This window comes from Ambystoma mexicanum, chromosome 3q (genome assembly GCF_040938575.1).
Source record: "Ambystoma mexicanum isolate Mex_15411 chromosome 3q, UKY_AmexF1_1, whole genome shotgun sequence".
NCBI lineage: Eukaryota > Metazoa > Chordata > Amphibia > Caudata > Ambystomatidae > Ambystoma > Ambystoma mexicanum.
Window position 1 is genome coordinate 309,452,284 of NC_090926.1, and position 27,069 is coordinate 309,479,352.

Consider the following 27,069-nt stretch of genomic DNA (forward strand, 5'->3'; position numbering starts at 1 on the left):
AGTGCTTCCAGGACAAGTCCGCTTATCGGGATCGTTGCGCCTGGCAGGTCAGACCTGCTGGGCGCACGGGCCCCGGAAGGCAGAGTTGGTGTGTGGCGGTCCGGAAAGGGTGCCAGTACGGTGCGACCAGCGCCCTTTTTTCCGGATCGCCTCACTTGGATGAGGCAATTGTCTGGAAGAGGACCACACTAGTCGAGATGGTATCTCGAGGGTTAACAGACGATGAGCATCTGTGTGTGTGCAGAGCCATGAAATGAAGATTTATTTTCTGCCGTATGCTGCCTTGACTGAGAGGTGTTTCTGAAGATATGTCATTCTGTACCGTACTGCACAGGGCACCAAACTGATAAGTAAGCTATTTTTTCAGCTACGGATATTTTTGTTGATGACACCAGGTTTATGAAAGTTTTGAGAGCCGTGCAAGGCCCTGGATGCTTCAGAGAGTATTTTATTTATTTATATAGCTCTATAAATCGCAGTTATCGAAGCACTGAGGCACAGACGAAAACACATACAACAATTACATAAAACAGTCCAGAAAAGATGAATTAGTGAAAAACTACCAACAGAATCAATAGTGCATCTATGTGAAAGATTCGGAAAAGAGAAGAGTTTTCAGTCGTTCCTAAAAGAAGAGATGATGGAGTCAGATCTAACGCACACGGCTAGTGTGTTCCATAGATCAGGAGCAAGACATTGAAATGATCTGCCACCCGCTTGAGTACGCTTAATGCGTTTGTTGATGAGTAGCTGCTGCGAGCTGGAACGCAAAGCGCGGGAGGGCCTGTACCGCTGTAGGCGATCTTTAAGATGGGCCGGAGCTTCCCCGTACAGGCATTTATGAGTGATATATTGAACGTAATCCGCTGCGCAATTGGCAGCCAATGGAGCCTTTCTATTTTTTGATATGTTATTTATAACGTGCTTAATACACTGAGGTTTCTAAGCGCGGATCTAGGGATCGAACCTGTGGTGCTCTGTGTCGTCTTGCTTCCAAGGCGAGCACGTTGCCCCTGAGCTATCAAATCTGATAGCACCTGGCAACATTGGGCACTATCTTGGCAGTCGAGTTTTGCACAACTTGGAATCTGGCAACTCCATAGGCTGGTGCACCCGACAACAAGGCATTTCCATAATCTGGTTTACTGCCAATAATTGCTCTGGCGAGGGTGGCAGCATTGGTGTCCAAGATAAAAGGCTTAATCTGTTGGAGCAACCAGAGATAATAGTGGCAAGCGCTAAACGTGGCAGAGATATGAGCGTTCATGCTCATGTCTGAATTAAGGAAAATGCCTAATGATTTGGCCTTTTTAATTATTGGAAGAGTCATAGGCATTTCCCAATGTCTTTGTCATGTTTTGAGTGGACATCAGCAATAGCTCAGTTTTCTAGTTGTTCAGACAGAGGCAATTATCTTTCATCTAACCGCTGACCACGTTGAAGATGTCATTAATCAGGCAGGTGACCAAAGTCTTATTTCCAGACAACGTGAACAACTGTTGTGGTTTGTCGGCATATTTTTGGAATAGGTTTTAAAGGGGACTAGACATGCACCCTGGGGAACTCCTTATATGATGGGATACACTTTAGATGATGACTGACCCATCACTATCATCGCAGATCTGCCTCGCAAAAAGGAGTCAATCCAGTTAAATTACAGCTGACTTAGATGAAGGTCATGAGGATGTTGTGATCAAGGACATTGAAGGTGACTGAAAGATCTAAAAACATCAACAGCCCTTCCTTGCCTTCATTAAATATGTCCAATATGCTTGATTGTATATCTAACATGGGGGTTCTCTTCTGTACACAGTGCGGTAGCCTGTTTGATATTTCCCAAGTAGATTGTGCAAGGTGACAAACTGCTGTATCTGTAAATATGCACTTTTGTCTATATTTTTCAAAAGGAAACTCACATTAGTGATATGACGGTAATTTACTGGATAGTCTGGGTCAAGTGAGGCCTTTTTAATAATAGGTGCAATACATATTTCCTTTAATGAGCTTGGAATGAGACCAGTGGAAAAAGGCTCAGTTATAATCGCTGTGATCTCATGGACCAAGCACAGAGACTAATAACTCTACCATGGCAGATGTTACTTGCGCAATTAGTGGCTTTAAGCACTTGAACAAATGGTTCTACTTCAGTAGTGAAGACTTGAGGGATCGAGGCCTGCTCGGTTTTCAAAGATTTTTCAGTATTTTTCAGTATTTTATCACATTTATCACATTTCAGAAGACTGGCAAATCGACAATTTGGCTACAATAGAGTCCCTAATCTTGTGAATTATAAGCATAAAATACTCTAAAAGTGTGTTGCACCACTAGGTGATGCTGAGGAGCCAGTAGTGGCAACATGCCCTTTCTATAGATTGTGCAATATATTGAACTAGCTGCCCATGGAGGAATTAGCAGCCGTGGAGATGTTTCTGTTATATATCTCCTTCTTATGATATGATATGATATGATATGATATGATATGATATGATATGATATGGCATTTATAACATGCCTATACACAAGTGCTTCAAGGCGCGACGAGGCAAGGGAGGGGAACAGAGGGAAGACAGAGACAACGATCTTACTAGGCCAGGTGACATTGAGATCGCGCAAGTGCAGGGGGAGGGGAAAAGTGCAGTACATAGGATAGACAGTAAATAAATAAAACAATAAATAACAATAAACAAGAGGTGTGGCCAGCTGGTGGCAGGTGCAAGGTAAGTGCAGACATCAGCTGTCGAGTGCTGGTAGGCGGCTGTAGGGATACAGAAACAGCCCCAGAGTGCAAGGGCTGCCAAGGGGCAGTGCAGGTGTGCAACTGGCGGGGAGGAGACCTGGGCCCGAGAACAGAGGGTAGCCAGGTGACCAGTGTAGTTTCGGTTTCAGCCAGGAGTTCAACAGGGGAGAGGAGGAGAGAGAGCAGAAGCAAAGAGGAAGATCTTGAGGTGTTTCCGGAACCGGAGATGGTTCTCCTCAATTTTCAGAGAGACAGGGAGGCTGTTCCAGAGGGAGGCTCCAGCCAAAGAAAGAGATCTACCACCAACTTGTTGCTTGGAGAAGTGACTGACCCTGAGGGAGTTGGAGGCGGATGAGCGAGCTCTTCGCTCATCCGCCTCCAACTCCCTCAGGGTCAGTCACTTCTCCAAGGATGAGCGAAGAGCTCGAGAAGGAAGATATTTAGAAAGAGAGAGTTGAAGGTATTGAGGCCCCAGAAGGCCTTGTGGACAATGCTCAGGGTTTTGAACTTAATCCTCGCCGCCACTGGGAGCCAGTGCAGAGATTTCAGTCCTGGAGAGATACGATCCCTGGGCTTGAGGCCAAGGACAAGTCTCACAGTCCTGCTTTGGATGAGTTGCAGAGGGTGGAGAGTAGAGGCAGGCAGATTTAGAAAGAGGCTGTTGCAGTAGTCCAGCCTAGAGAGAACCAGAGCTCTGGAGTCAGTGAGCGTCTGGGGCAAGGAGTGGAAAGGAAGAATACCTCTAAGGAGGTGCATCTGGTAGTGTGACTTCTTAAAGACTTCAGAGATGTGAGGAGAGAAGAAGAGTGTGGAGTCGAAGATGAGCCCAAGGTTTTTAGCCTCACAGGTGGGAGAAGGAAGATGGCCAAGAGAGGCAGGCCAGAGAGTGACAAGAAAGGATGGAGCGGGTGTGCCAATGAGGAGGATCACAGTCTTACTGGCATTAAGGCAGATATCAATGGCGGCACACCACTCCTGGATAGCAGACAGACAGAGATGAGAGAAGGAGAAGAGGTGGTTGACGGGAGCCTGAAAATGAACTGTCATCCGCATAGCACTGAAAGTTGGGGCAGAGAGCGGCAATGCGGTGGGTATGAAGTGGCTAGAAGAGCAGCCTTATATTGGGTGTGTGCTTGGGCCCACTCCTGCTTATGTTAAATGTGGCTGGAGTTGTGCCATTTCCTCTCAGCTCGCTGCTTAGTCCTGCAGAAATCTTTCACGATAAGACTGTTGACAGTCAGGTTATTCTGTGATCTGATCGTTTTTGGCCTAAGTGGGGAAACAAAGTGCAGAGCATCTTTCAAAGTGGGATGATCACAATCAATCTTTTGTTTCAGACATTTTTCTAGGAAGGTGTCCTCACAGAGTGGCATAGGCATGGGAGTAATGGTCTGACAGGAAATTCTGTTAAGGTTCTGGTATGGATTCTTTGTTGAGCTGGCTCGAGTAGTTACCGTTTTGCCTGGCATGGCTAACTCGAAATTAAGCGCAGAATGGTGAGGCCATAAGCAATCAGACATGTCAATCTTGGTGATAACATAACAATTGGCAAGTGTCCAATCAATGTTCCACCCTTTTCATGTGTGGAGTCCCTTACTGGCTGGTCGAAATTGAGTTCTGCAAGATTGACTGAACATTCTGATGCTTCTTTGTCGTCGGAATCCAAGTAGAAGGAAGGAGAAGGTTCTCAAATGAATGCTTACAGCTTTTGTTGACCTGCATGTATAAAACAGTGCACCTATGTTATATGCATGAGATTCTCATTCCGCCACAGTGCAGTGCACGTACAGCTCTCCGCTCTGAGATGTTTGAAAACTCAGCATTGGGGCTCCCATTGCAGAAAAGGTCTGTAAGGCAATGTCCTCACACTTATGCATTCTGCACTTTATGCTGTGTTATAATAAATTAGTGTGAACATCATTGAGTTGTGCCTAATCCTTGTTAGCCTTGCAAAAAACCACTACGAACCTGTTGGGAGACAGTGTGATCTGCTTCATCTGGTGCCAAGACGGGGTGTCGGCTAGCAACACCACTATTTTAGCCCAAGCACTGGCAATGCCAACAGTTTGGGCTTTTGTGCAGGCCTGGAAAAGGCACTTGCCAGGCACTGCCATACTGCTATTAAGTGGCTATTGATGGTAGCAGGTGACTGTGTGTTATCTCAAGGCTGTGCTAGCTTCTGGCCTAAGGGTTTATCATGGGAGCCCAAAGTGGTAGGAGACTAAGGATGGTTTTACAGGATGATTTTTAGCTGCACGTTGCATAGGGAGATGGCAGAAAGTGATCTGTTTGATGAGCAACATCTGGTTAGCAGGGAAATTGTCGAACATTGTGTATGCATGGGAGGTGAAATGCGAGAAAGATATGCTGCTCCGGTAGTTGAATGTGTAGCTTTTAGGAATGCTTTATATTAACCGAGTGCCTTCCGCTGTGAAAGTGCATTATGCAGTGCTGGAGAGCACAGAGTCGAATAGAAGTAATGCCGTCTGAATGCACCTGCTGATCATTCATAGGAACATGACCTTTGAACAGCTGCTTAATGCTGTCAATATGCTGAACAGGAGGGATAGGCGGCAGCTGGTAGTGGTAACTCTGCGGTTTAGAGCCAAACCAGGGGAGCCCCGGTGGCTCTGGGATAGGGGAGCTGGTGGTGACCATGTAGTAATTAAGGGATTTCAGAAGGTGTGATTGATGGTGTAAAACAGATTGCTTGTTATGGTTTCTAGGCCCAGGAACATTGGGAGTGGTGTTGGGTGGGAGGGGGGTTGGGGGGCTGTGCTTTCCCATGGACCCTTAATTCGTTGATCCGTTTGAAATCATCTGTGAGGAACGACAATGCACCTGAATGTGTTTCTCTGAGATGTAGGTACAGTTATTTCCATGATGCACGTGGTAGGGGTCACACTGACCTATTACATTGACGAGGTTATGTTTACTGGAAATATCACGGTGCAAGCAGTACAGTCCCTGGAAAAAGCGATGGCACCTACACTAATGAATGTATGGGCAGGTTCCCTAGACAGGGTGCAGGGAGCTGCACAATAAGTGGACTTTGCAGATGCTGCACGGTTCTGTTGATTGAGAAAGATCCCACACAATGTCATTGCAATGGTTACCCAGCTGCCCTCCCCCATAATAGGATGAAGCCCAGAGTTTTATCAGGCTAGTTGGATTAGAGAGAAATCACATGACCTAGTTGAGACTCGCGTTGAAACTGATTCACTGAGTGACACGAAAGGAAAGTGGATTTTGCTGTGGCTTGGAACAGCAGAAAGCTTATCAGCAATCAAAAGTTGCCTTGAACTGTTGCTTTGAACTAAGTTAATGAATGTTATATGACATCCCACGCTTTGGCTAGTCATATGTGTTGGAATATTGACAGTGCCTCTTGTATACTTGTTTATTCAGAGTATGACAGGGCTTCTTGGCCAGTGGCCTGTACACTCACATATACTCGTTGAAGCGTAGAATGAAGCACAAGAGAAATGACAGTAAGTCAAGGGTTAACAGAAAAAGAGAGAGAGAGAGAGAGAGAGCGAGAGAGAGAGAGTGTGTGCGCGCGTGCGTGTAAAACATTGAAATGTACATCTCTTTGCTGTGCTAAGCTGCCCTGACTGGGCGATGTTTCTTACAAGATGTTCTCTAATCTGTACAAAGCTGAAGAGGGCACCAAACTACAAAACTGATAAGAAAGTAATTAATTGCCAAAGTGGTTTCCAGCGAGGGATACTGTTGTCGATGAGACCATGCTAATCAAAGTTGTGAGAGTAGTGCCAAGCAGAGGTCGAAGTGGGTGGGAGCGGTCTGGATCTGTGCTCCCATACTTTTTATTTTTAAGTTTCACTGTTCCTATACTTTTATTTTAAAAAGAAACCATTCTGGAATGGTTTAGTTTTAAAATAAAAGTGTAGGAAGAAGTTGAAGCTTGCACTTCAGTGTAGTGCACTGAACAGTCCCTTAAATAGCAGGTGTGTTTATTTGGGAGTTTGGATTGTGTATGGGAGGGGGCGCAGGGATGGGGTTTGTGGGGAGCGGGGCAGACCAGCAGGGAACATAGTTCCACTACTTCTTTTCGTAGACTTCGACCACTGGTGCCAAGCCCTGGAAGCTTCACACAGTAGTAGAAAAAGGAGAAGATTCCCGAATGATAACATTATACATTTTGTTTTCCCGAATCCATAAATTGGTGAAACTCTGTCAGATGGGTGAGTCTCTCGTTCCAGGTTAGTGCATGTCGCTGGAAGACCAGGGCCTCACAGTCGTCCACCCTGACCTGTTGGGAAAATCAGCATTTGATCTGTTGGTGCAGACAAGGGATGTGAAGTGATATCCGCACGCTTATAGGTTCTTGCTTCAAACTTTCATTATAATGAATTAGTGTGAACATTACAGAGTTGTGTCTTATCAGTGTTAATCTCGCAGAGCCATCTATCAACCTATTAGGAGACAGGGTCTGCATGGGCTCTGTTCCACTTCAGAATGGTAGCCCACAACGTTCTATCTGGCATCATCGCGAAGACCTCCAGGGCCCTGACCTTTGCCACTCATTTTAAATTATCAGTTTGTTCCACTTTTTTTATTTTTTATTTCAGTTGTTTTAATCAAGTAAACTTGATTTTTCAACAAATACAATTACAAATATTGTTAAAAATTCATTACAATAATGTACAACATTCTTGAAAAGGAAGAAAAAAAGAACAATATATGATACAGATAAAATATGATTAACAATTCAACTTATATCAAGTCAATACAATTCTCTGTTTAAATGATGAAAGACATAACATCCTAACTCATTACAAAAAATTAAGTGCAAGAGTAAGATACATATAATCATAGTTCACTCTGGGTCAATGTCTTCTCTCTTAATTTCAAGCTATATAAAAAGTTCAAAATAGCTTATCTTACTGACTGTCTAGTAGTATGAAACAGTAGGTCCCACAATCTATCGCTGGTGGTTATGACATGATCCATTAATGGAGGTTTAAAATACTTAATTCTTTGCATGAGTAGCGCCGGGCAGTCTGAACACAGATGTTTCAGTGTTTCCGGAGAAACCTTACAGAAGCGACAAGCACGCGCATGCTCAGATATTAGTTTGCGTTTGTATAGGAGTTTGTTAATTGGCCAAAGATTCAATCGATAGCGCAGGAAATCATCACGCAGACGTGAACTAGGGAACATCATTAAACAACTTTCAATTGTACCATAGTGTTTCAGATTAAAGGGAGTGTTTATAAAGGTCTGATATTGGCGCCAGGCGCGTTTGTATCCAATCATACTCCCATAAGCGTATTTTTGCTCTATTTGGATTGTCTAATAATAGTGTCAATGAGATCCTAGTTTCATTGATGATTTCCAGCGCTTGCAACCTCCAATTCAGAGGAAACACATCCATTGAATGTAGGAGATATGTCGCAATGATTTTGATTAAACCCAGTTTGTCATCGGCCATAAGACATTTCCTATAGAGTGAAGAGATTTTCCATTTGCAAATGGCATACAGTGACACTAGACCTAATTCATGTCTCACAATACACATAGGGTAAGGAAATGGTAGGGGCAAGACTCGTTTCCAATAGCGTCCCTCAATTGCGGTCCAGTAAATATAGGATCTTTTCAAGGAAGTCTCAGTTCCATAGGTTATTACTGGAACAAACCTTTGCCTGTAGTAAATAATTATTGGAACCAAAGAGAACTTACAAATACTTAGCCTTAATTAAACAGGCCTGCAATACAGCTGTTGTGACCTTTTGTTTTACACATTGATCATCAGCATTGATATTCAAATTATTTATAACCAAGGTGCCTAGGTATATATATGATGTTACAGTTTCCAAGGTTGTATATTGTAAAGGCCATTGATGATCAACGCATCGTTGTTTCCTAGTGCCAAATTGAATTACCTTGGTTTTTCGCTATGTTCACTGTTATACAATTTTCGATAGAATAGCGATTCAGAGCATTCAATAGGGCACGGAGGCCGTTTGCAGTTTTCGAGAGTAACACCATATCATCTGCATATAGCAAGTGCTTGATTTGGATATCATTCATTTTTGGAGAATCTGTAATTATTGAGTTAAATCTCAGGCTCATGTCTGAGATGAAGAAATTAAATATCGCTGACGCCAGGAGGCAGCCCTGTTTAAGGCCACAAGCAGTCTCTATTGGTTCCGATAATAGACCTTCGTTATTCAATCTAATCTGTATGAAAGTGCCCATATGCAGTTGGATAATCCACTTCAAGATGTACCAGGGACAACCTTTGTCCATGAGTTTTTTAAATATTAGCTCACGGGGAATGGCGTCAAACGCCATGCGAAAGTCAACAAATGCCATGTATAATACTTGGCATCGTTGGCGAGCATGGTGGATGACGGAATTTAGTGTGATGACATTAATAGCGGTACCTAAGCCAGGCAGAAATCCAGTTTGAAATGGATCCCATAAATCAGTCGAATCAAGCCAGAGATTGAATTGGTTCAAGACAAGGCAGGCAAAAATTTTGCCCAGACAATCGAGAAGGGAGATAGGACGATAGGCAGCTGGATCAGCCCTGTCGCCCTTTTTAAAAATAGGGACAATGATTGAGGGTCTCCATGAGTTGGGAATTTCACCAACATTAAAAATGTGCTTGAAGATTTCGAGGAGAATAGATGACCATTCATGGGGATGATCTTTAAGCATACTATTATGTAGGCCATCAGGGCCAATCGCTCTTGACCGACAGAGGTTTTTAATACATTCTAGTATATCTGCATGGTCTATACGGAAAACATGAGACGAATTTGTGATCCGTAATCCCCATAAAAGATCTGGAAAAGGGGAGCGGTATAAAGATGTAAAGTGCTCACACCATTTTTCATTCGAGACTGCAGAGGTGAGTACAGAAGACTGCAGTCTATGGGTGGCGACATTGAGACAAGTCCAAATGCCACTGGTAGATTTGGTGAGCATCTGTCTCAACATGTGCTCTGCATCTTTATTATATTGTAGGCACTTTTGACCTTTCAACCACTGTCTATATCTGGCTTTCAGGAGCCTTTTCAAAGTTGGTCTGGTAAGGGCTGGCTCATCTCTTAGCTTACGTATCACTTGCCTTAGCAATGTCTTTCTTTGCTGAAGTTCTGCATCATAACTATGTAAGTGCTTGTGTCTGATGCTAGAATCAGGCATTTTTATTTGCTTGAAGATTTGGATCTTAGTGACATAGCACTGAGACTCATCCAGAGACGGGGCTCTATATGAATCAATCAAGTTGTATTTAAAATGATTCAATGTCGTCGAATTCCAGCAAAGGCGAGTACCGCTATTATTCATCTTAAGAGAACGTAGGTGGATGTTTTGATTTAATAGATGTTGCTCTGCTGGGAAATCAAGGTGCATAACAAGCTTGTTATGGTCACTCCGAGATGAAGCTATTACATTCATAGACTGCACCTGAGGTAAACATTTTTTATTTATATAGATATAATCTATGATTGCTTGCCGCGTGCCAGATGACCAAGTTGCGCGTGCAGGAACATCACCAGCCACAGTATTATTAACCATAACATACCCCCTTTCTTGCATAATGTTGCACCACATTTGTTCTTCGGGCCTATACCTACAATTAACAGTTGGTAAAATGTGTAGGTTCAGGTCACCGAGAATAATGGAGCACATGATGTTAGCATTATTTTATCCAGATAGAGAGTCAAATACATAAAAAGCATCTCAACTGTTAAATTCTGCCTACTCCAATATATGTTGATAATAGCTAAACTCACCATACCCCGAGTTAATTTTACTGCCTGAAAATATGGGGATAAGGAGGGATATTGCACAACACTAAAGCCACTATCATGCTTGACGGCTAAAAGCAAGCCGCCGGAGGGGCAACCCAAAGATTTTTTAACAGCAAAAGAAGAAATGATTGTATGTGAGGCACAGATTGGAGCGGTCATAAGCCATGTTTCTTGCAAGGCTACGATATCAAATTGATGTAAATCACTTGTAGTTGAGCTTATGAAATGATTGTAGCCTCTGGTATTCCAACACAGAAGAGTAACAGCCTCTTTTCTAAAGGTTAGTTATAATTGACCCCCATACTCTTGAGATCCCACGGCTAGGGAGGCTTGATACGGAGTTAAAGTTCGAGAGGTGTCATGCTGTTTTGACTGGTATGTCAAGATATGAACCTTTTGAGTTGGATCATTGGTTGGATTAATGTCTTGAGACAGAATAAATCCCAGGTCAAATAATGACATTTGCGCCTGCCATAGCAGGATGATCACTAGACCTGGGCGAACTCCGACAAGTCATCTTGATTAATGAACTCTATAAATTCAATATCAGTGGTGTACAGCTCTTTTAAAGTCACAACATCAGAAAATATGTTCAATATGCTTGTTCTATTAAGAACATATGTTGGAAAGGGTGCAGCACGACACTTCATGTTCAACGAAAAAAATTGCGTTTTTCTAGTGGGACACAGGTTTTGCGGGTTCATAAGTGACTTTTGCATACGTGTGTCACAAGGCATGGATTTATTCAGTACAGAGTTCAGCCGTTCATTTGATCTTTTAGAGGTTTGATGAGACACATTTGTTTTAGCACGAACAGCTGAACAAGTTAATTCATGATCTTGACTAGTGAACTTAAGTTCAGAAAAACAAGACTTAATTGAAGATTTGATATAATCTCTTAAATCTTGTTCTGAGGTGGAAACCTGAGAGGTAGGTTCTATATGCAAGTCATGAGTTGATATAGAATTCAATGTGGAGTTCGCTTGCATCTGTAGATGTTTTACTAAGTCAGCTGAAGTAGGCTGCACATGTTCCACATGAGTATCAATAGATATACCTGGAATTGTAAGCTGTGGAACAATGGTAGGTTTTTCAATTAGGCTCATGGGTAGCTGCATAGTTGGATTCATCGTGCCTTGTGGTGGTTCTATACACGATGGAAGAGTTACTTGTGACGTCGGGGGAGAATGTATAGTATAGGCATTAATGGAAGCTCTTATTTCTTCTCTTAGTTGCGAGAGGATTGACTCAACATGGGTATTAGAGTTTAATAAAGAGGCAAGTGACGTGGAAGACACAGTCCCTGTTGGAAGGTTTGAATTGGATTGCATAGCCATCCCATGACCAGACTCAGATGCAAACATGGACAGAGTCGAAGTGGTGGGAATGACAATCTGCTTTGTTAAGGTTATAAGATCATCAAGTGGTTGATATGGTATTATCGCTGGAATTGATTTGGTTGAGACTTCAGCAATTGCTGATACCAAAGGTGTTTCCAATCGAGAAGGAATTCTGATACATTTTCTGGGATTATCACTTGATTTTGGGCAAGATTTAGTTTTTTGCACGGTTTTTTCCATTCTTTTCCACTCTTTCCTTGAACGTGGAAGTTTAGAAGAAAGAGTAGGCACAGATGGTGCAAATACTTCAAAGATGTTAACAGAGTCTTTGGGAGGCAATTTAGGATCTAGGGTCAATGTGGGTTCAATTACTGGCTGTGTAGTATCATCAGTAATGAGCTGCTGGGTAGAAGAATAGTAAACATCAGTCGAAGGTAATGATACAGTAGGCTGATTCGTTTCAACCATTAAAGTATTCGTGGTTTGTGGGCACCTAATCTCCTGCACTAAATTAGCAGGTTCTGTAGTCGTTAAATTGATAACATTTTTGGGAGTGACAAGAGCGGGCAGAATAGAATCCTTGCTAAAGTATTGTTCCATGAGCATTGATTGGTGAGTTACCTTATTGTCCAATGCCTCATATAATTTTGCAATGGTCAATAATGCAGTGTTCATCGCACTTAAAGTGTTATTCAGGGCTGGAGCCTCTGGAAATGAGAAGCGCTTATCCTGGGCTCTTTGTATAAAAAATTCTGATGTTTGATCGGCTTCTCGAAATCTTGTGCGACGCGGAGTGGGCGCTATAAAAGATGGTGATTCAATTACAGTGTCAGTGTGGGATTTATCAAGCATTGCTGATGCTACAACGTTATGATGAATAGATTGGGGAGAAGAAGAATATTTGACAGGTATGATGGTGTTATGGGAAAGATCTTCCTGTAATTGTATCAAGTCCCCCGTATTGGAGCATATGTATAACACATCAGATGTAGGACACAAAGAATGGGTAGACATATTCATGGAATCCAAGGTATCATCGTCAACTTCACCCGTTATGCGAAGTTGTTCGTGGGCTTGACGTAGCTGCACTTGGGCAGCTACCGAGCACTGAGCAGGTTCCATGAAAATGCTTGGAATTATCGTGCTCTGTCTGGTGCTATTGATATTTGTGTCGGTGGCTGAGTTAGCCGGTTCCATGCAAGAGTAAGTTGCAAAGTTACTTAATTTTGTGTGGACATCAGCTTGTAATTCGCCTGCAAAACAGACGGTTTCTAAGGTTGTATCTGTGACTTCTTGGACACAATGGTTAGTCGCCAAACTTTCAAAATGGGGGCATGTTGACGTCACTCCAAGAGCGGGACAAGAAGCTTGTGGGCATATGAACATGTGAGGATCAACCACCTTAATAATAGAATCGGCCGTTGTAAGTGGTAACTCTAGTCCCTCACAGGTGACTATGGTTACTGCAAGCAATGTCTCATCTGGAGGGGCGTCATGCATTTGACGGCAACATACATCCGATGTGAGGGACTTAGAGCGTTGAAGCTTAGTACCAGTGGGGATGACAAAGGGTAAAGTGGACTGTCTGTCTTAATAAGGGCCCTGGCGCCATACTAAGGTGACTGGAAATATTTTCCGGCATGCCGGTTTTCAATGTGTATTTTCGGGCTACCATTGAGTTTATAAAGAACAAACAAATGACACTTTAAATAGTACTCACACAGTGTAGATTTGCTTATGCTTGTAAAAGGATAAGAAGAGCGTTGCCTTGCTCTACGCTAATATGCTAAGCAGCGTCCGGAAGGGATCAAATAGGGAACACGTCCGCTGTCTCCCGTCCGGTGATTGTGCCACCTGCGCCTAACAGCCGCACAACAGTCGGTGCCCTTTACCCCGACGGGCTTAACGCCGCAAGGGTGGCTGTGTGGGGGATAAATAGCTCCGGTGAATCACGTGAGCGGTCACATGCAGTTCCCAACTCCGCCTCCAGCAGGAAGTAAATGCCAGCAAGAGCACGCCTGGTAGTGCTCGCAGTGCTGATGTTGTAAAACAAAGTTCATATACAGTTACACGCTCCCAAAATGCATGTTAGTTTGTATTACAAACGTTTACAATATGTTGTTTCTCTGTAAGAATAACATCGATCCGATTTCTTTAAACTAAGAGAGTTCCTCTAATTAATTTCATTTGACATGATGAAAATCCAGAATTGGGTGATCGTGATGATTAATTTCCGGTTCTTGCCAGAGATTATTTGGTGCCATGTATCTTCGTCTCTGTGGCTTGTTCTCTGCGGATTCATCATGGTAGTGTAGTGGTTCCGCCGTTCCGTTAGCGAAGGGCACTTCATCAGAAAATGATGAATTCTCTCTGTTTTGTCAGTGTCTTTGCAAAATCTGCAGTCATTTTCTTCCTTAGTTATTTGTTTGGTTGCTGCCAAGTATTCTTTTGTGGGTAAGATGTTAAGGCGAAGTCTGAGGTACAGGTCCCGTATTGTTCTAGAAGGAAATCTTTCGAGGCATGACGGTAGCTCATTAAGTGCTCTGCTTTCTAGTTCCGAGAGTATATTCATCTTGTACGAGGCCTTTTCCTGTGTTGTTTTTATCCAGTCGTTCTCTTTGACTTTCTGTTTTGCCTTTGTGGGTCTGTTTGTTAACATCTCTGTTGTGATGTCATTTTGACTAAGGAGTGATAGGCAGGCCTCTTTCCATAGTTCCAAAGCAGGCGAATGGGGTGTTTCCATGGCTTTAGTCAGAATTCTGATTGCCGGGATGTCTTCACTACTGATTATCTTTCGGTAAATGTCCAATTGTTTCCAACTTCTGATGGAATCTAGAGATTGGAGGCCCAGGTTGTATCGTATTCTGAGCGTAGGAAAGGATGGAGCTAGTGAGAGTATTTTGCGCCGGAATAGACCTTCCACGAAGGACCAGATATTGCGTGGTGTATTGAGTAGTGCTTTGCTCCCATATAGGAGTATAGCGCAAACATTTTTTGTAGAAAGCGATGATGGGTTTCATTGTGTATTGCCCATATTTCCTATGGATGGTCAGGCATTGTCTGGCTAGGGTAGGTGCTCTGTTCCTTAGATGCCTAGTCCATGTCTCTTCAATGTGAGATTGGCAGAGCCATACACCAAGATATTTGGTCCCCTTGGTAACTGCAAGTTTTTTTCCCGCTAGATGCAGTCGTAGAGATGCATTTTGCTTAGTGGAGCAGTGTCCCAGTGACATTACTTGAGTTTTCTCCACGTTAATTTTCATGTCATTTTTCCTTATGGAGTTTTCAAGGCAGTTCAGCCTTTTTTGAAGGCCAATTTTATCCATAATTACAATGTTGTCCGCATATAGAATATATGGTACAGGTATTGTGTTGAGTCTCAGCGGATTTGTTGAAGCAATTGTTACGTTATGCTATTGTGAGGAACTCATGGTATCAAAAGGAGAGTCACAAACAAGAGATGCAAGTTCAACAGCTTTATTTATAACTTTGCCCTGGGGTTTGGAGACTTTCTAACTGGCCCTAAATCTAAAGTGGGAGTAAACTCGATCATAAAGTAAAAGTAAAACAGTCTTAGTCCATACAGTCAAAACAGGAGGATCTAAACCTAATGCCTGCCCTCATTCTAATACAAACAGGTGTAAGGGAAATGTAAACAAAATGAAAAGGATAGTGTTCTCAACAAAAAGATCAGGATGGCAAGGGGTTTGAAGCAATGATGAATCCCTCCCCATCATTTTACCTTGGGACAGATGGATTCGAGGGCATACGGACTTAGGCAGCACTGTTTTTCTCAGTGAGGCACACTCTGGCTAACTGGGGTGAGTCAACAAAATGTTCAGGCTTCTTTCATAGTCAAATGTTAGATTTGACTCTCCAAAAACAAAGGTTGCAAATGTTTTCCACAAAAAAACTTCTTCGTCTTGAAACAAAAACTTTAATAGTCACAATCTTTCATAAAGGTCTCAGGAATACCCTTCACCAGGCTTTCTTGGTTGAAGACTTTCGAGACGGCATAGGTTTGGCTTCTGACTATGCCTGACCACTTCGACAACCCTTACCTTCACTTTCTCCCAATGCTTTCTGGTACTCTTAGTTGCAAGATTATGGGCTTCTCTACGTCGGGCTGGAGCCACTCATTATATTACTGGTTCCCCTCAGTCGGGCTCAGACTTCTTATCTTTCACATCAGCCTCCCTCAGTCAGCTCAGGCCTTCAATACCTCTTCTACAGTTCACACAAGTCTCCCTCAGTCGGGCTCAGGCTTGAAATGCGTTTCTCCAGCTCACACAAGCTACCCTCAATTGGGTGCAATCTTCAATACATGTTATTTTCTATTTCCAACAATCCCTTTTGCCTCAGGACTTTGAATAGTCAGGTATGTTACTACAGAGACTTTTGACTGTGCTGTATCCTACAGCAGGACCACTCTGTGTACATTGTATCACACTGTCTCTTTAAAGCATTGACCGTTCTGTACTCACAGTTGCCGTATTACACACAACCTTGTCTTGATACAGTTACTTTCAAGTAAAAACAACCGGGCCTTTGTTCTTCTCTTTTGTTAAGTCACTGGCTGTGTTTTAATATTGTTTGCATGTCCGAGTTCAAGGTTCCTTTACTTGTAGCTTTATCAAACTTCCCCAATTCAATAATTCACCGGAAGGGAAGCAGGCTTCTCATCAAGGTTCCCCAGAAGGAGGACTTCCAACTCGGGTTATTAGCTGCTTGTTGCAAGTGCAGTTCTTTTGCCTGGCTTTCTTGAGACTTCCCCACAGCTCATAAAGTCCTCTAGCTTTCTGCCCTCCAATCTCACATTCGCAGCAGCTCCTGAGGTCCGGTCCCTTCTCGCTCCCAGCCTCGTTCAGAATGTACCTGTGTGCTCTGCCTTTTATCCCAGGTGGGGAAGTTAACAGGTTTCAAGTGAGGATGATTGGAAAGGGAGGCCTGACCTTGCCTGGCTCCATTACCGGGACAGAACCATTGAAAAGAGTCAGAGGTAATCTTCATGACTCTGATCTTCCTCTGCCCAGTAGTACTGATAGAGTAGGAAAGGTGAGGATCATGGGAGTTGTAGTGTCCTACAAACTAGGTTGGGATAGGAGTAGGGAAGGTGTCAGGAAAAGGGGGATACCATGTCTCGGTTGAGGGTGTTCCACCCCACTCCCCGAGGACTCCTTACCCAGGTGATCCTCCCTCGCTTGTCCAATCTCAGGGTCGGGATCCAAAAGCGATGGCCCACCATTGGCCACATGAGCAACGGATCCCTGTGGTTTATTTAGTGAAACACTCACTAATTTTTCAAACTATGTTAACATGGTTTTGTAAAGCACTGCAAATACACTAAGGTGTCTAGGATCTATATTGACCAGAATAAGACACTGAACGTCACAAGGATAACGGGGGAATTATGTGATATAGGACTGATTGAAGATTTGTTAAAAAGAAAGGTTTTAAGATGTTTACAGAAAATCACAAGAGTTGTTTCTCTTCGAAGCACACCTGGAAGAGCAGACCAGAGTCTAGAAGCCTGGACCACAAAAGTACGATCACCCTGTCTTTCTTTTCGATACCTAAGAATTATAGGTTTCCTGTCCAAGTTGAATCTTAAGGACCGGGAAGTAGTATACCATCTCAATGTAGGTGCAAGTAGGTTAGAATCAGGGTGTTGAGGAGTTTTAAACACCAGACACATGCTCTTGAGTATGATCCTGTTTTTAATACGAAGCCAGTGTAGCGAGCGTAAAGCTGGGGTAATGTGATCGTATTTCTTGACTTTCATTAAAATTCGAGCCACAGTATTTTGCACTCTCTTGAGATGTATAATCAGATGATTATATGCTCCTAAATAGGTGCTATTGTTAAAGTCTAGTATAGATGTAACCAGGGAGTTAATTACGAGAACCTGGTACCTGGTGAGGAAAGGAAAGAATGGGCATAGTGTGCTTTAATTTTGTGATCAATAAAAAAACAGGATTTTGTAACTGAAGCTATTTGACTGTTCGATGTTAATTTATTATTTACAATGATGCATAAGTTCTTGATGTCGGCCTAGGGCTCCAGGCATTTACCAAAGGAATCTGGCCTATAAGAATATCCATTTTATCAGGATACGTTTTTAAATGATTTGGTCCTACCCAATGCTTGATAGTTGACATTCTTTGATCTTGACCGGCAGAGTGTTCGTACTTTTTTTAAGAATGTCCTAGCTCTGGGTGTCATCGGCATAGTTAAAGAATTTTACTCCAGATTGATGCAAGATATCCATTAGTGGTCAAAGATACAGATGAAAGAGGATCGGCGATAGAGCCAATCCTATGAGACCCTGTATCGCAATGGTAAGGGCTGGGAATAAAATAGAACAAGATGTATTTGTTGGACTCTGTCTATCAAAAAATGATTGGACCATTTAAGGGCATAACCCCAAATGCACAAATTATGGAGGATATCAAATACAATTGAATGGTTGACCATGTCAAACATGGCCGACAGGTCCAATAAGATCAAAGCGCTTGAGCCACCTGTGTCCAATTTCTCTCATAGGTATCTAAAACAGAAGTGGTGATTAATTCTGTACTCTGTAGAGTCCTAAACCCCATCTGTGCATTATCTAGCAGTGCTGAGTTTTCAACATGATTTTGAATTTGACTTACTATGACCCTTTCTAGTTTTTGGGAGAGGAAAGGAAGTTGGGAGACGGGGTGAAAGTTATTACGGTCAGAAAGATCCATAGATTTTTCTTTAATAAGGGCTTAATAACAGACTGGTCATCATGCCGTCTCACTTAGCTTGAATCTCTTTTTCATTATTTGACATGCAGTTCTCCATCATTTCAATTTGGGATTCCACTGTAGTGATGAGCCATCTTCCGAAAGAATATAGCAATTCCAGCTAGGACTTCATGAAAGTCCCTAGACATATCAGACGCTGAAATGTACTGTGGCTCTCATGTCCCCACTGAGTTCTATGTAGGTTGGAAACAAGGTATCAACACACCAGGCCTCATCATGAGTTGGACTGTAGCCCTTAAATGCTGCATTTAAGGGTTAGCCTTATCACAAGTTGGGCACCAAATGGGCTGTTTTACCTCCAGCTTTTTTCCCATATTACCGCCGGCTGTATTAGCGTGCGGTATTAGAGGACGAAGATTCCCCATTGGGTCTAACAGACCCAATGGGGAACGGGGATTTACGGTTAATGCCTAACACATGATCTGGCAGTAATACTGCTGGTCCGGCGGGCGCTAATGCTATTACAGATGGGCAGTATTAGAGCCGGAATACCGCTCAACTCGTGATGAGGCCTACTGTCTTTGTCCTTCTTCCTCCTCTTATCTGGTATGGTCTCTCACTTTAGCTCTCTGTACAGCAGCATCTATCTATGCCTCTTACTGACATCCCAGTATGGCAATGGAAGCTCTCAGCCCAGGGTATGAGCCCATTGAGGCTGTCTATATGACATGTCACTGCAGGACAAGGCCCTAGAGGCAGCCCTGGTTCAGCTGCCTCCACCCCAGGGCACGTTTTAAAGTTCCAAGAGTGTTTAGGGGAAGACACAGTATAGAATTAGGGAAGAGTGAATCATTAGTACATACAAAATTATAATGAGTGTATTTGTATTTGCTTCATATAGCACAAAGCTATCTTGGGAGCATCAGAGTTTTGTACATGAATTAGAGAGAACAAGATGGGTACATTTAGGTGTGTGCACGTGTGTGTACATATGTAACACTGGAAACCCATTAAAAAAAGGTTAATGCTATTGTGATAAATTCACTTCTTTTTCTGGGAGAGGAATTACTGATTGTGTCATTGTCATGTTTATTGACAGCGGCGAGTGTCACACAGTCGTGCATGGCTTGTGCCATGGGAAAGTGTCAGAAGAAATTGTCTATCAGTCTCTGGCGAGCCAATATCCCATCCCTCACGTCATCTCTGCCTCTGCCACAGCACTGCATATTCTTCATCTGGGGGTGGCATGACCATGTCAAGGGTAGCAGAAATTCTTTCTTCAAGCAGATATTGTCCAGCATGGCACACGCAAGCACAATTTTACCCACTTTCACAGGAGCGTACATCAGTGCTCCATCGTTACAGTCGAGGAAGCAGAAAGGTGCCTTCAGGAGGCTGAAGGTACACTCAATGCACACACAGGTCCTGCTGTGAGCATGGTTGTAAGCAATATCCTGCAGTGTTCGTGGATCAGGCACAGGGGTCATTAGCCAGGGCAGCTGTGGGTATCTGGAGTCACCTGCATGGGGGCAGGCACAGCCATTAGTCACGGTGTGGTGGTGGCCGTACACTATATCAGGGCAATGGACATCTTGTGAATACAAGTGGGCCTTCATTTCATCGTATGTGTCTATTCTATATCTGTGCATGCTGTGTCACTCGTATATGCATTATTTCTGCTTCACTTGCACCCTGTTCCCTTGCAGCATATGTTACGTATGATGTTTGTCAGTGACATGGTGGCCGGCATGTGGCAGTGTATTTCCCTCGTGCATGTGGCATGCTGAGTTTCCCATGGGCCATCCCTGAGCTACTGGGGCCTCGAGGTCACCTTTGTGGTCTGGGCGCATATGTGCATGGCTGTAGTACTGGCAGGGTTGTTTTGTGATGCAATCTGGCCATTTGTCAGCATTGCTTTGGTTTGCGCATGTTGCATTGAGGTATCTATAGTTATGTTTGCATTCATAGTTGCTACTGTATGTGTATATCGGTATCCAGTCATTGCATCGAATACAAAGCATTGAATGCCAAAAGCATTGAAAAAATGCATTGAAAAAGCATCAAATGCATTTTTTTCAAAGGTAAAGGTTTTATTTTAATTATAATAGGTTTTAAGGAGTAGAAAAACAGGGGTTGGGGGGACCCCCCCATTAAAAAAAAGAAAAGAAATGCATTACATGCTTTTCTTTCGTTGCTTTTTTTTAGATGTTAAGGCATTCAATGCTTTGGCATTCGATGCAATCACTATAAACCTGTATATCAGCTTCTCCTTCCAGGTAAGTCTGACATGTGCATGCTCCCTGGAATGTACTGTGACGTTGGTGCAGGAGGTGGTCAGGTGCGACTTTTGCATTTGCTTATCATGCCTTGCTTGTGTAGTTCTTTGTGTGGTCAGGTGCTCTGCAGAACATGCGTGCAGACAAATTTACTCACCCAATAACCACACCCGTTTCCCTCTGTGCCTCGCCATATATCCTGGCAGTGTGCTGTTCCATAGGACCATGGACTTGTGGGTGGAAAAAAGGTAGCAGGTACAGCAGTGGGTGATGTACAGGTTGGGGTCGCAGGTCACCTGCACATTCAGGGAGTGGTAGTGCTTGCGGTTACGATACACTGCTTTGTGGGACTGGGGGCCACCAACACAACATGGGTACAGTCCATGGCAGCTATCACATTTGGCATTTGGGCAATGGCAAAGAACTGTGCCTTTATGGCATTGACCTGGGCTGGGGTGGTAGGCAATGAGATGTGGCGTTGTACTTGCCGCAGGAGGGCTTCAAGCACCTGGGCCATCACTTTGCAGACCGTGGGCTGTGCCATGTCGTGCATTATGGCCACAGAGTGCTGGAAGGTGCCAGTTCCAACTAATAGTGGAGGCACAACTGTTCGGATGTTGATCATGCTCCCTATATCATCCTGTATTGTGGTGAGCAGCTCAGTTATGGTCTCCCTGTTGAGGCGGTACAGGTTCACCAACTGGCTGTCAGTGAGGGTCCAGGAGGATAGCTCTGGTGCAATACACTCGCCTTGGAGACAAGATGAAGCAGAGCAAAACAGATTCGATCCCTGGATCCGCGCTTAGAAACCTCTGGGTATTAAGCGTCTTATAAATAACCAATTACAATTACAATTATGGGGTGAGCGCCTGACCATGGGGATTGGTGCACATCTTGCTTGGGCTCTCCTCCTCCACCACCTGCCTCTCTGCTTCTAGGTGCATTATGCACAGCTGCCTATCCCAGCTCACAGTGGCTAGTCGCAGCATAGTGTTGGTAACAGAGTTTCGGGTATGTTATGTTATGTTATTTGGCATTTATATAGCGCCTTATATATCATTGGTATGACCTCAAAGCGCTGGTAGGTTGAACGCCCTCAGGAACCATAGTTCGAGTCAGTAGAGAGAGAGATAGAGTCGTATGGTGAGTGGGTGCACCGGATATGTGTGCAGCTGGTGTAGTTGTTGGATGAGAGCTACTTTCTAGCGCTAGTTGTGGTGCTGAAGAAATCTTTTGGATGTGTGCAGTCTAGTGGGTGGACACTCAGACTGGGTTCTGGCTGCGTTAGACCTGGGGAACTCCAATGTGACCAGCTAGGCTGATATGTGCTCAGCTAGCTGTGTTATATTAGGGTGATGAGGTGTTCATGGGGTCGTATTCATAAGCGAACAGCTAGGCCGAATTATCAGTGGTATAGCTGTGCTCTATTTGAATGATGTATGTATAGTAGAGAGTAAGAGTAGTGGTGTGATATGGTGGTTATCTGGAGAGGCGTCAGGTACAAGGCATGTCGACATGACGGTGGGGACATTCATAGTGACATACATAGTGACATACAGATAAATATCCTCAACTCCATCTGTACCATCTGCTTTTTCCCTAGCACCCAGTCCATCTGTACCCTCCACTCCATCCGTACCCTCCACTCCATCCGTACCACCCACTCCATCCGTACCATGCACTCATCTGAACCATCTACTCCGCCCATGCCATCCATTCCGTCCGTGCCATCCACTCCATCCATACCATCCACTCCATCAGTTCCATCCACTCTGTTTGTTCCATCTGCTCCATCCGTTACATCCAATCCATCCGTTCCATCCACTCCATCCATTCCATCCACCCCATCCATTCCTTTTACTCCATCCATGCCATCCACTCCATCCATACCATCCACTCCATCCGTACCATCCACTCCGTCCGTTCTAGCCACTCCATCTGTTCCGTCCACTCCATCAGTTCCGTCCACTCCATCCTTTTCATCATTCCATTCGTTTCATCCACTCCATTCAATATATCTGTTCCATCCACTCCATCCGTTCCATCCACTCCATCCGCTCCATCCGTACCATCCACTCCATCCGTACCATCCACTCCATCCGTTCCATCCGTTCCATATGTTCCATCCGTTCCATCCACTTCATCTGTTCCATCCACACCATCTGTTCCTTCCTCTCCATCTGTTCCATCCATTCCTCCCATGCTATTTGTTCCTTCTACTCCATCCGTTCCATCCACTCTATCCGTTCCATCCACTCTATCCGCTCCATCCACTCTATCCGCTCCATCCACTCTATCCGCTCCTCCCAATCTTTTCATTCCATCCACACTATCTGTTCCATCCACACTATCCGTTCTATCCACTCTATCCGTTCCATCCACTCTAAATGTTCCATCCATTCTATCCGTTCCATCCACTCTATTAGTTCCCTCCACTCTATTCGTTCCCTCCACTCTATTCATTCCATCCACTCCATCTGTTCCATCGGTACCATGTACTCCATCTGTACCATCCACTCCATCCGTACCATCCACTCCATCCGTTCCCTCCACTCCGTCCGTTCCATGCACTCCATCCATTCCATCCACTACAACCGTTCCATCCACTCCATCTGTACCATCCACTCCGTCCGTTCCATCCACTCCATTGTATCTACTCCATCCGTTCCATCCGTTCCATCCTCTGTATCCGTTGCATCCACTCCATCTGTTCCATCCACTCCATCTTTTCCATCCAGTCCATCCGCTCCATGCTCTCCATCCACTCCATCCACTCAATCCGCTCCATCCACTCAATCCGCTCCATCCACTGTCCGTTCCATCTACTCTATTTGTTCCATCTACTCTATTAATTCCATCTATTCCATCTGTTCCATCGACTCCATTCGTTCCATCTACTCTGTCAGTTCCATCCACTCTATCCGTTCCAACCACTCCATCCGTTCCATCGACTCTATCCGTTCCATCAACTCTATCCGTTCCATCGACTCTATCCGTTTCATCACTCTATTCGATATGTCTACTCTTTCTACTCTGTCACCCACTCCGATTACTCCATCCATCAGTTCCATTCACTCCAGCCATTCCCTCTATTCCATCGATTCTATCCTATCATGTGGGTAGGATCGGAGGTTTTGAACACCAGGTAGGACAACTTCATTGTGTGTTCGTCATTGGGTTGGAGGGGGAATCATTGTGTGTTTTGTCGTTGGGTTATTGGGGATTCAGATACATGTTTAGGAGGTTATCAGTCTTATGAGAAGAGCCACGTTTTTAGTAGTTTGCGGAATGACAAGTAGTCTTCGGTGTGTCGGATGTGGGGTGGAAGCGAGTTCCAAAGAGTGGGGGCCAAGGCTGAGAACGAGGACCCTCCTATCCTGACCGAGTTGGTTGGTGGGATAACTAAAAGGAGGGTGGAGCTTGATCTTAGAGTGCGGGGTGGGAGGTAGGATTTTAGCTTTATTGCATGTATAGAGGGCCGGTCTTGTGCACTGCACGGTGGGTGATGCACAGGGTTTTTAAAGTGGCCCTTCGTCCAACTGGGAGCCAGTGGAGTGTTCTGAGAGCTGGAGAGGTGTGGTCATTCGGGCCCAGTGATAGTAGCATTTTAGCGGCAGCGTTTTGTGCTCTTTGCAATTTAACGAGGTGGTAAGCCCGGACTCGGAGATAAAGGAGTTAGCATAGTCGAGTCTCGACATTACAATAGACATAACAGCGGCAAGTCTGCTAGGAAAGGAGAGACAGGGAAAAATGCGTCTAAGAATTTTGAGGTGATAATGACAAGACTTAGATACGTTGTTGATTTAACGAGAGAGGGAAAGGCCAGAGTCCAGAGTGCATCCAAGGTTTTTTTACAGTGGCAGAGGTGGTGGGTGGTTGGCCCATGGATGTGGGCCAAGGTAAAGGGCGGGGGAGGATCTTGGTGTTGCCGCACACCATGATTTTGGTTTTGGTGGGGTTTAGGAGGAGGTGGTTTGTAGTCATCCAATGGTCGATGCCAAGGAGGCAGGCTGCGAGGTCAGGCTGAGGGTTGGAGTCTGATTTGAGGAGTTTTAGGATGATTTGAGTATCATCAGCGTAGTTGTAGCACAGGATATTGTCTGGCCGGATGATTCCAGGGAGGGTGGACATATAGAGGCTGAACAGGAGGGCTGATAGGCATGCTCCTTGTGGTACTCCAGTATTGACTGGTCAAGCGGCCAAGGCAAAGGTGAAGAGGAGGGTTAATTGTTTCCTGTTGTTGAGGAAGGAGGCTATCTATTCGAGAGCAGTTCCTCAGATTCCTAGGGAGTAGAGGCAGTCAAGTAGGATTGAGTGGTTAATTGTGTCGAAGGTGGCAGATAGGTCAAGGAGGATTAGTGTAGCACATCCTGCAGTCAGTGGTGATTTTTAGGTCGTCCTAGATTGAGGCCAGAGTGGTTTCGATTCTGTGACCTAGTCTGAAGCCTAATTGCGTGGAGTCAAGGAGGTTGTTGGATTCAACAAAGGCGTTTAGTTGGGAGTATGCGGTTCGATCAATGAGTTTTGCAAGGAATCTGGTGCTCGAGATGGGGCGGTAGTTTTTGGGGTCAAGGGATGTTTTATTTAGAAGAGGCTTGATATGTGCAATTTTGAAGGCGTCGGCGAAGATTCCAGAGCTGAGGGAGTTGTTTATGATGGTGCCTTATGTAGTCCTCTGGAGTGTATTGGGATCACCTGTGACTTAATTTCTGTCATCTATGTTCATTTACCTCTGGCTGAAACTAAATGTGCCGTGTTTTCGGTCGTATTAGCGCCGGTTTTTGGCGCAAATACCGCCGTACATGGACCTGTGATGCGGCTGTGATTGAGCTGCATGTTGCCGGCTGTAATAGCGCTGGCTGTAATAGCGCCAGGTGATTTTACAGTCAGCCGTATTTGCGCCGGCTCATGATCCAGTGGAGCGATATTGGCAGCGCCAATTCCATTACCGCCACTTTTAAGGGTTACCGCCGGACTCCTGATGAGGCCACAAGTGTCTTAGGAAACTTTCTTGCAGGAAGAGGGCTCCCATCCATTGATCTACCATCCTCCTCAAACACTCCATCACAAACTATCTATAATCTCACTGGCCTTATTGAGAATAATACAGAACAAGAGACTGAGTCCGGATCTGAAGGAGAATCAGATAAGACTATAACTAATAATCCTAGAATGGCATCTCTTGAAGAGACATTAGCCCGTCTAGAAGATCAGCAGATTCAGGCTGAAAATAGGTTACAAATGGGTAAAGAGAAACTAATTGCGCCCAAGAGAGATCTAACATTCCGTGAGGAGTCCCACAACCATATAAGGAATGAGATGATTTAGGAACTTTTTTCCTGATTTTTGAATAATTGGCTACACATTTTCACTGTGGAAACGAATTGAAATTATGTTATTTAGGTTCTTTACTAAAAGGAGAACTTCAAACTTCATATCAGCTGTTAAATCTTCCTGGAACAGCTGCTTTCACTGAAATCAAAGAATGCCTATTACAGAGGGTAGGACAAACTAGTAATTTCTATAAACTTAGTAACATCAAATTAAACCAGGCGGAAAAACCTTTAGTACTAGGAGAACGAATAAAGAATACAATATCATTATGGTTGTCTAAAACACCTTACCTGAGGTAATCGAAATATTGACTATCGAGCAGTTTGTTAACTCTTTGCCTACTTTCTTGCAAAGAGCAGCGTTACAATTAAACAAACCTACACTGACCTTGGCTATTGAGACTGGCCACAATTTTCTTGGACGCTAACAGTCACTTTCATTGACTACACCGGAATGAGCAATAAAAAGAGAGTTGAGGTCCTTCTTGTCTTACTCATTCTCCACAAAAGTCGGGAAGACACAAAAAGAGAAGAGATTAAGCCCAGTTAAACATTACCCCCTATCTGTTTTTCTTTTAAAGAACCGGGGCACTTAGCAAGGAACTGCTAACAAATTAAAAAGGAAACGCCAATGGAGATTGGATGTTTATTAGGAGTAGAGGAGTGGGAGGATCCAAATGAAGAGATTGAGACCCGAAGTGCTTGTTTTTGTAAGAAAACCTCTAATACAACTCATGAAGTTGCCATATTAAATGGAATACCGGTGCAAGCTTTAATAGATACAGGAAGTAAACAAACAGCCGTTCTGGCTGATCTTGTCCCTTCAGAAGATCTCAGAGATGCCACTTTGCTCAGGGTAACATGC